This window comes from Miscanthus floridulus, chromosome 16 (genome assembly GCF_019320115.1).
Source record: "Miscanthus floridulus cultivar M001 chromosome 16, ASM1932011v1, whole genome shotgun sequence".
NCBI lineage: Eukaryota > Viridiplantae > Streptophyta > Magnoliopsida > Poales > Poaceae > Miscanthus > Miscanthus floridulus.
Genome location: NC_089595.1, coordinates 108027898 through 108038211, shown reverse-complemented (window position 1 = coordinate 108038211; position 10314 = coordinate 108027898). Strand labels below are relative to the sequence as shown.

General features: G+C 47.0%; 1 pseudogene; it reads right to left on the bottom strand.

The window, feature by feature from the left end:
- Positions 1–1853: 1853 nt before the first annotated feature.
- Positions 1854–3341, bottom strand: LOC136511225 (uncharacterized; annotated as a pseudogene).
- Between the last annotated feature and the right edge of the window lie 6973 nt (positions 3342–10314).

Here is a 10314-nt window from a genome sequence, read left to right as displayed (position 1 = left end):
GTCTACGACCGCGTGTTCAGTCTCTTTGCGATGCTGAGTACCCGAGCCACCACGCGTAGCAGGGTTCCATTCGGGGGGTTGGTTCATCTTGTGATCGTCGTCCCTCACGCATCCATTCGCTAGAACGGAGGGGCTGAGCCGTGCCATGCTTTCCTCGCTGGACGGAGCACGGTGCTCGGTGAGTTGTTAACAGGCTTGTTCGAGTGGAGCCCCGGCATCCCCTTCGCGGGGGCCCGGTTCGAGATCAGCTGGTGACTGACTCTAGATTCTTGGCGACCGGTCCATATAGTTCTCGGATCCGTTCGACCGGTCCAAGGACTCGATGCCTTTCTTTGGGGAAAAACCATGGACCTTGCATCATCCAAGACTCGAAACGAGGGTTGGGACGCCCGTGGCGCTTCACGCGTCTCGGGTATTGGCTGCTAGCGGGCCCGTCCTTAACCTCCTCTCGCTCTAGGGTGCCCTAGAGCGGCCGTGAACCCACTGGTGGGCCAGCCTTCGAACTCCTAGGCGTTAATGGGCCGTAAGAGCATTTTCTGCTCCATATCCCACTTACTTGCGGTGGCCCGTAGCCTTTGAAGACGAACCATCGCCCAACGGATCCTTCGTGGGGAAGATTTGGATAGGCATGCGTTCGTCTCTCGAGGCAGCGATGCGACTGGTGCAGCATGAAATAATGAGGGCGCGAGACCCGAAGGAAGCGGATCTAGCGAGGCGTGGGGCGTGTTAATTTAGGCGGACTGTTTGCCCCTCGCCCGTTCTACACCAGGTAGTCCATATAGCACTAGCCTGAAGGCAGTAGCCTGAGGGCAGTGAACCGCGCCGCGGCTGAGGCGGTGAAGGTGAAGAAGGAGCGGGAGAAGGCGAAGAAGGAGCGAGCGAAGCTCCAGCGTGGAAGGCACCGGCAAGGCTCGGAGGAGCGCGACGGCAACGAGGAGGCGGAAGAGGAGGAGGACGAGTCTGACCCCAACATCCCATAGGGCACGCTTCCGCTCGAGGATGAGCAGGCCAATGTGGGGCAAGTCAACTTGACCCCGATTCCGCAGCACGCCCCGGTGCAAACCGAAGACGATGTGCCTCCAAGATCGGCGGGGGAGGACGCGCCCCTGAGGTTGGCCAAGCAAGTCCGCCCCGCTCCGACCGACCCCACCAGGGGATCGAAGCGGCCAATTGCCGACGTGGCGGAGTCGGAGTCGAGCGGCCAGCCCCCGAAATGATCTCGGATAATGGCGTCGAGGTGAGTTAACAACTTCTTCGTCCTTTCGTTGTGTTCTCGGATTTCTTTGTGTGACGTTGGTGCTTTCCACAGGACCGGCCCCTGCAGCTCCCAGACGTTGGCGCCACAGAAGATCCTGGCGCATCGACCAATCCACTAGGAGCTGACTAGCGTGGTACCGGGGGCATGGCGTGATGGCGCCGAGGCAGACACGGTGCCACTTGAGGAAGCGGGGGAGGCGGAGGCGCTGATTGTGCCGGGGGAGGCGCTCGTGGAATCGACGCCCGCGCCGGTCGACACGCCCCGAGGTGGGGCAGACAGGAGGAGGAGCGACCGAGGCGTCCCCTGTGGACGCGGCGATGGCTCGGACTTCAGAGCCTGAGCTGCCAGCCTCCTCTGCCATCGGAGGGTCCACTCCCGAGGGAGCACCGGTGACGGAGGGGGTATTGTCGGCCCCCGTCGGGCCAACGCCGAAGGTTGCCACGGCCGACCCCTCGGTTGGGGCTGTGCCCTCCCGGTCCCTAGTTCGGCCGGGCGATGATCCGCTCACGTGGGGAGGAAACCGGCTCCACTGGGCCAGGCGGCTGGACCTGAGTGACTCGGTGTTCACCCTCGACCACCCAGCGGAAGAGAAGGGCTAGACGAGCGTGCACTCGGGACTTGAGTCCGTAGTCCGCTCTCTGAAATATTGAGGTAAGCTTGTGCATCCGTATACTTTCAAATACCTGAGACCGCGGAGGGATCAGAAGCCCTCTAATGCGTCTAGCGATTTGCAATATCCAATTTCTAGTTTTTACAGTGTTGTGCAGGAATGCAGCTGTAGAAATTTCAATGCAAAGATATCCCACACTTTTAGTACTATGAGACTAGGTCAGATCTCCTGGGAAGCAGGGCTGTAGCGTTCCTAGGGAAGCGTCTCTGATATCCAGTACACCAAGTGAACACGGGAGAAGCCATCTTTCGTTTGCTTGGTCATCAATCTCATCTTCAGCTCGTTGCATCCAACAATTCTTAGCTCCTCAAGGGAGATGAATCCAGAGATGCCTTCCTTGTTCCCCTGAAATGTTGTTAGATGGCAATATATAATTTCTATCTTCTTGAGAGAGGGGATAATATTAGATGGAATGCGCAAGAGTTTGCTAGGACATCGCCTAGTCGATGCACCATCTCAATATGAATTTCTCTGTAACAAGGCACGTGGAGCTGAGGTGAGATTTGATAAACTATTCTCTTTTCCTTGTATCGATAGCCCTGTTACCTGCATACAAGTATGCAGATGCAATTCCTCTAGGGCTCACACATGTTGCAGCATCACATATATCCACTCTCTAGTTATTCCACAATCCACAATGCTAAGACACTGGAGAGACGGTAAGGCATCAAAATCTGCGTTTGCCATGTTTTTATACGTATGCGTTGACAGAACATCCAAAGAGAAAAAATTACCTATTGCCAACCTCTTCAAGCATACGAGTTGCCTAAGTCCTTTGAGTGAAAAATACGATAGGTTTTCGCAGCCCATTATTTCCAATTGAGTCATAGTCCGCAGGTTGCGAAATGACAAAATTTTGTCATCCAAGGTCAGCCCTGATGATTCGATTCTCAATTCTGAGTCTGATGATCCCTCCATCTTTGGAAGTGCAGAAACTCTTTCAATGAATAATCTGCAAAATCTACTTGATGGTGGTAGAGGATTTGATACCATTAAATGAAGACACCCATGGATGGTGAGCTCACTAACATTGGGCAACCATGACTTCTCGATTTCAATTTTTTCACAGCTCTCAAAGAGGGGAAAGGCCTTTAGTACCCAGCATCTGCTGATCTCTAGTACCCTCAAACTTGAGTTCAGGTCCCTCACTGAATTGGGAAAACATCTTTCCAACTTTGGCATATCAATCAAGACTAGCTCCTTCAATGAAGGAATTAACAATTCTGTTACTCTGAGCATATTCCTTAGCTTCAACTTTGTAAGAAATGATAGCCTTTCCAGAGATGGGAGAATTTCCCATTGTTTACGATCCTCTAGACGGATCGTCTGCAAGCAAGCAGACCATGATGGGGAGCAAGCACTGCATGCTCCCTTCGTTAGAACAAGTTTCCTTATGCTAACATGATCACTCATACTGAAAGCATCTAGGCCTCTAGTTGGGTTTCGATGATTAATGACAACGCGAGATTACTATGACTAACGTGTGTTTTGCAGAAGCAATTTAAGTTAGGGCATGTTAATGGCAATTGATTGGGAAATCATGGTTGTCATGCCCCTACGATGGAAATCATTTTGGTTTTTAAAGGATGGATGACAAGGTTAAGGATGGACTAGTTCTAAGTGTCGTTTGGTGTTGAATAGACACTTAGAGTAGTTTAGGACTTTGTTTTTCCTTTGGCCGTACTATTAAGCTAGGTATGGACTAGTAGCTTGACCTAGGTGAGTCTAGTGGGTTAGGTGTGATGCACACTTGTCAAATCTAGCACTAGGTAGCTCACGAATAGCCCTAAGATCAATTGGAGTAAACTTCATTCATATAGGATTTCGAGTTGAAAGTGAATGGAGGGTCAAATGACTGACCGGACGCTGGTCTGGTTGTGACCGGACACTGAAGGGTGAGTACGGTCAGTTCATTTGATCAACTAGAGTCATCTGGTACTTACTGGATGCTGAGTGAAAAGTGACCGGACACTAGGTGCCAGAGTCCGGTCAACTCCAGAGAGGTTCCAGAGAGGGATTTTCCTGATCGGACGCGTCCGGTCAGTGCTGACCGAACGATGGTCAGGATCTGGTAACTGACGGGACGCTGAAGAGCGAAGTGACCGGACTCTGAGTTCCAGCGTCCGGTCAACATCAGTAAGGTTTTAGAGAGGGTTTTTCATGACCGGACGCGTTCGGTCAGTGCTGACCGGACACAGGTCAGTGTCTGGTCAGAACTTAATGGCTAGTGGCGGGGATAACTGACCGGAGCGTCCGGTCACCCCGTAGAGTGCTGACTCAGCCTCCCAACGTTTTGATTTGAATGAGGGGGTATAAATACTTACTCCACTCATCCAAGGGAGGTCTCTTGCCCATTTGTTCAGCTGAGAAACACCTTGAGAGTGCCAAGGAGAGCAAGAGCCTAGTGAGGTGATTGAGATTTGAGAATCCAAGATTAAGGTCCTCATTAGTGCAAGGAGAGTAGCAAGTGTGCATCCACCCTTCTCATTAGGCTTGTCATGGTCAAGTGAGAGTTTGTGCTTGTTACTCTTGGTGATCGCCATCACCTAGATGGCTCGGTGGTGATTGGGAGTTTGGTGATCATCCGGTGAGCTTGTGGATGACCCAACTCAAGTTGTGAGCGGTTGTGGGCGATTCACCACGATGGAGTGTCGAATAATCAGCCCGTAGAGAGCACTTGATCCTTGTGTGGATCAAGGGGGAGCTACACCCTTGCGCGGGTGCTCCAACGAGGACTAGTGGGGAGTGGTGACTCTCCGATACCTCGGCAAAACATCACCGCGTTCCTTTCCCTCTCTTTACTTTAAGCATTTACATTTGAGCAATTCATTTCATGTCTTTACATTCCGAGAATTGCCATGCTAGAGTAGGATTGGAACTTAGGGTGCTAAGCTTTTGTGCGGTAGAACAATAGAATCACATTCTAGGCACAAGGGGTGAAGTGGGCTAAGTGTAGGGCTTAATTATTGCAAAGAATTTAGAATTAGCCCAATTCACCCCCCCCTCTTAGGCATCTTGATCCTTTCAATTGGTATCAGAGCCTCGTGCTCGCTAAATTAGGCTTAAGCGTCTAGAGAAAGATATCCCACGGGGATGGACCTCCTCCTATCTTTGAGGGAGATGATTTCCCTTATTGGAAAATCCGCATGGAGGCTTATTTAGAGGCTTTAGATGTTGGAATTCTTAGAGCCGCCTCTCAAGGTTTCCCAAAACCTAAGGATCCCACACACCTTCAAGGCGATGAAGTTAATTATGAGAAATGGAATGCAAAGGCTAGAAACACCATCTTTAGAGGCCTTTGCAAAGATGTGTTTTACCGTGTGCGGAACCACAAGGACGCCCATGCATTATGGTCGGACATTTGTGCGCTCCATGAGGGAACTAAGAGTGAGCGTGAGGAACGCTATCATCTTGTTATGAAAAAGCTTAATTCATTTGAGATGCTTCCTAAAGAAAGTGCTAATGAGATGTACTGACGCTTGAATGTTCTTGTAGAAGAAGTCAATGGGCTTGGACTCACACAAATGCAACCATCCGATGTTGTAAGAAAGATTTTGAGTGTCCTCCCCATTGACAAATATGGGCATATTGTGACCATGCTTCATCAAGGTGATCTTTCCACCGCTACACCAACTCAAATATTGGGAAAGATCAATGCACATGAGATGTATATGCACATCACACCACAAGATGGCTCTTCTTCCACCAAGAAGAAAGACTTGGCATTCAAGGCTAGCCAAGAGAAGAAGGGCAAAGCAAGAATTGATCATGAGAGCTCAAGTGATGATGAAATGGATGATGCAAGTCTTGCTCTCATGGTGAGAAAGACCTCCAAGATGCTTAAGAAGCTCAACAAAAATGGTGTCAAGTTTGATGGCAAGAAGAAGAAATTCTTCACTAGCAATAGAAGGAAGCCAATCTCGGAGATGGATTGCTATAATTGTGGAGAACTTGGTCATCTAGCACATCAATGCCCCAAGCCAAAGAAAGACAAATACAAGAAGAAGTACACGGGCAAGAAAGATGACTCAAGTGATGAAGACGATGATGAGAAGAAGAAAAACAAGTCATATAAGAAGAAGGATGACAAGAAGAAGGATTTCCACAATAAGAAGAAGAATGGCAAGGCATACATCGTTGGTGATTGGCTCACCGATATTGATTCATCAAGTTGCTCATCCGATGATGAAAGTGAGAACGAGAAGGTGGACGCTATTGTAATTGACTCTTCACTATCTTCATCGACACCACCACCGTCATCCTCTACACACCTATGCCTTATGGCCAAAGGTGAATGAAAGGTACAAAATGATGATGATAGTAGTGGTGATGATCATGTTAGCAATGCTGATAGTGATAGTGATGATGAATTTGAATCACCTTCGTATGATGATCTTGTCAAGTTGCTCAATCAATATACTAAAATCATTAGAAAGACAAGAGCTAAAAATGAAAAGCTAGAACTTGAGAATGATTCTCTCTTAGATAAATATGACATAGTGGAAAAGGCTAGTGTTGAGCTTAGAGAAGAAAATAAAACTATGTCATCCAAACTCAAGGAGCTCAAATCCTCTAAAAAGGAGCTTAAAGAAAAACATGATAAACTTGAGGGGATACATAATGAGCTCACCACTAGCTACAATATGCTAAAAGAAGAGTACACAAATCTCAAGGTTAATCATGATAATCTTGTTGTCTCTCATGAGTTATTATGCAATGAGCCACATTATGCTACTAACCATGTTGTTAAGATTGATATAGCTACATCATGTGATGACCTAATTATTGAGAGCATTGAGCAAGGATCTAGTGGCAAAGGCAAGAAAGTGGTTGAGACCGACAATTAAGATGCGTATGTCAAGCTCAAGCATGAGAATGAAAAGCTCAAGAAAGATCTTAAAAAACTATCAACCATGAAAGCATCTAGGCCCCTAGTTGGATTTCGGTGATTAAGACAATACAAGATTACTATAACTAACGTGTGTTTTGTAGAGGCAATTAAGTTAGGTCATGGTAATGGAGATCGATTGGGCAATCATGGTTGTCATGCCCCTACGATGGGAATCGTTTCGGTTTTCAAAGGATGGACGACAACGTTAAGGATGGACTAGTTCTCAGTGGCATTTGGTGTTGAAGAGACACTTAGAGTAGTTTAGGACTTTGTTTTTCCTTTGGCCATACTATTAAGGGGCGTATGGATGGGTAGCTTGACCTAGGTGAGTCTAGTGAGTTTGGTGTGGTGCACACTTGCTAAATCTAGCACTAGGTAGCTCCAAAATAGCCCTTAGATCCAATGGAGCAAACTTCATTCACGTATGATCGAGAAGTGGAAGTGAATGGAGGGTCAAATACTGACCGGACGCTGGCTCAGAGTCCGGTCAGTTCATTTGATCAAGGTGAAGTTGTCTGGTGCGACCAGACATTGAGAGGTGAGTGACCGGATGCTGGGTCCCAGCGTCCGGTCGACTCCAGTAAGGTCCCAAAGAGGGAAAATCCTGATCGAACGTGTCCGGTCAGTGCTGACCGGACGCTGAGCAGCAAGTGACCGGACGCTGGGGGTCCAGCGTCCGATTGACATCAGTAAGGTTCTAGAGGAGGAAAATTGTGATTGGACGCATCCGGTCAGTGCTGACCGGACGCTGTCCAGCATCCGGTCACCATTTTAACACTGGAGTTCGGGGTGTACTGACCGGAGCATCCGGTCAACATGACCGGAGCATCCGGTCACCCCATAGAGGCACATAGCGGTTTGTTTCTCACCCCATGTTATAAATATTTCCTCCATTCATGTGAGGGGGTACTTTTGCTCATTCCAACAGTTGAGAAACACCTTAGAGAGTGCCAAGAAGAGCAAGGTCCTAGTGAGGTGATTGAGATTTGAGAATCCCAAAGAGAGCCCTCATTAGTGAAAGCAAGAGTAGCAAAGTGTGCATCCACCCTTCTCATTAGGCTTGTCGTGGTCAAGTGAGAGTTCATGCTTGTTACTCTTGGTGTTCGCCATCACCTAGATGGCTTGGTGGTGATTGGGAGCTTGGTGATGATCCGGCGGAGCTTGTGGATGACCCAACTCAAGTTGTGAGTGGTTGTGGGTGATTCAACATGACGGAGTGTCAAAGAATCAACCCGTAGAGAGCACTTGATCCTTGCGCGGATCAAGGGGGAGCTACACCCTTGCGTGGGTGCTCCAACGAGGACTAGTGGGGAGTGGCGACTCTCCGATACCTCAGTAAAACATCACTGCGTTCCTCCTTCTCTCTTTACTTTGAGCAATTCAATTCTTGTCTTTACATTCATAGAATTGCCATTCTAGAGTAGGATTGGAACTTAGGTTGCAAGACTTTTTGTGCGGTAGAGTATTAGAAACACTTTCTAGGCACAAGGGGTTAATTGAGCTACCCGTAGGGTTTAATTATTGCAAAGAAATTTAGAATTAGCCCAATTCACCCCCCTCTTGGGCATCTTGATTCTTTCAATTGGTATCAGAGCCTCGTGCTCACGTATTTAGGCTTAACCGCCTAGAGAAAGATGTCTCATGGGAATGGACCTCCTCCTATCTTTGAGGGGGATGATTTTCCTTATTGGAAAATCCGCATGGAGGCGTACCTAGAAGCTCTAGATGTGGGAATACTTAGAGCCGCCTCACAAGGCTTCCCAAAACCTCGGGATGCTACTCACCTATAAGGCGATGAGGTGAATTACAAAAAATGGAATGCAAAGGCTCGAAACACCATCTTTAGAGGCCTTTGCAAAGATGTGTTCAACCAGGTGAGGAACCACAAAGACGCCCATGCACTATGGTCGGACGTTTGTGCGCTCCATGAGGGAACAAAGAGTGAGCGTGAGGAACGCTATCATCTCGTCATGAAAAAGCTTAACTCTTTTGAGATGCTTCCTAAAGAATGTGCTAATGAGATGTATTCACGTTTGAATGTTCTTGTAGAGGAAGTCAATGGGCTTAGACTCACTCAAATGCAACCATCCGATGTTGTAAGAAAGATTTTGAGTGTCCTCCCCATTGACAAATATGGGCATATTGTGACCGTGCTACATCAAGGTGATCTTTCCACTGCTACACCGACACAAATCTTGGGAAAGATCAATGCTCATGAGATGTACATGCACATCACACCACAAGATGGCTCATCCTCTACTAAGAAGAAAGACAAAGATTTAGCATTCAAAGCTAGTCAAGAAAAGGGCAAAGCAAGGCTTGAGTATGAGAGCTCAAGTGAGGATGAAGTCGATGATGCACGTCTTGCTCTCATGGTGAGAAAAACCGCCAAGATGCTAAAGAAGCTAAACAAGAGTGGCATCAAGTTCGATGGCAAGAAGAAGAAGTTCTTCACAAGCTCTAGAAGGAAGCCAATCTCCGAGATGGATTGCTTCAATTGTGGAGAACTTGGTCATCTAGCACACCAATGCACCAAGCCCAAGAAAGACAAGTTCAAGAACAAGTACAAGGGCAAGAAAGATGACTCAAGTAATGAAGAAGAAGAAGAGAAGAAGAAAAACAAGCCATACAAGAAGAGAGATGGCAAGAAGAAGAAAAATGGAAAGGCATACATCGTCGGTGATTGGCTCACGGACATTGATTCATCTAGTGGCTCATCCGATGATGATAGTGACAATGAGAAGGTGTCCGCCATTGTTATCGACTCTTCATCATCTCTACCGCCACCACCGCCATCATCCTCTACACACCTATGCCTTATGGCCAAAGGTGAACGCAAGGTATCAAATGATGATGATAGTAGTGATGATGAATGTGCTAGCAATGATGATAGTGATAGGGATGATGAATATGAATAACCTTCTTATGATGATCTTGCTAAATTGCTAAAACAATACACTAAGATCATTATAAAGACTAGAGCTAAAAATGAAAAGCTAGAAGTTAAAAATGATTCTCTTTTAGCCAAATGTGATAAAACCGAAAAGGCTAATGTTGAGCTTAGAGAAGCAAATGATGCTATGTCATCTAAACTCAAAGAGCTCAAATCTTCTAAGAAAGAGCTTAAAGATAAACATGATAAACTCATCACTAGCCACAACAAGCTAAAAGAAGAATATAATACTCTTAAGATTAATCATGATACTCTTGTCATTGCTCAAGAATTTCTATCCAATGAGCCACATGATGCTACTAACGATGTTGTTAAGATTGATATAGCTACATCATGTGATGATTTGATCATTGAGAGCATTGAGCAAAGTTCTAGTAGCAAGGGCAAGCAAGTGGTTGAGGCCGATGACTATGATAAGTTTGTTAAGCTCAAGAATGACAATGAAAAGCTCAAGAAAGATCTTGAAGAGATCAAAAGCCACAACACTATTGTGCTAGAAACTCATGATCATGATGGTGATTTGATTCTTGAGAATGTGAACC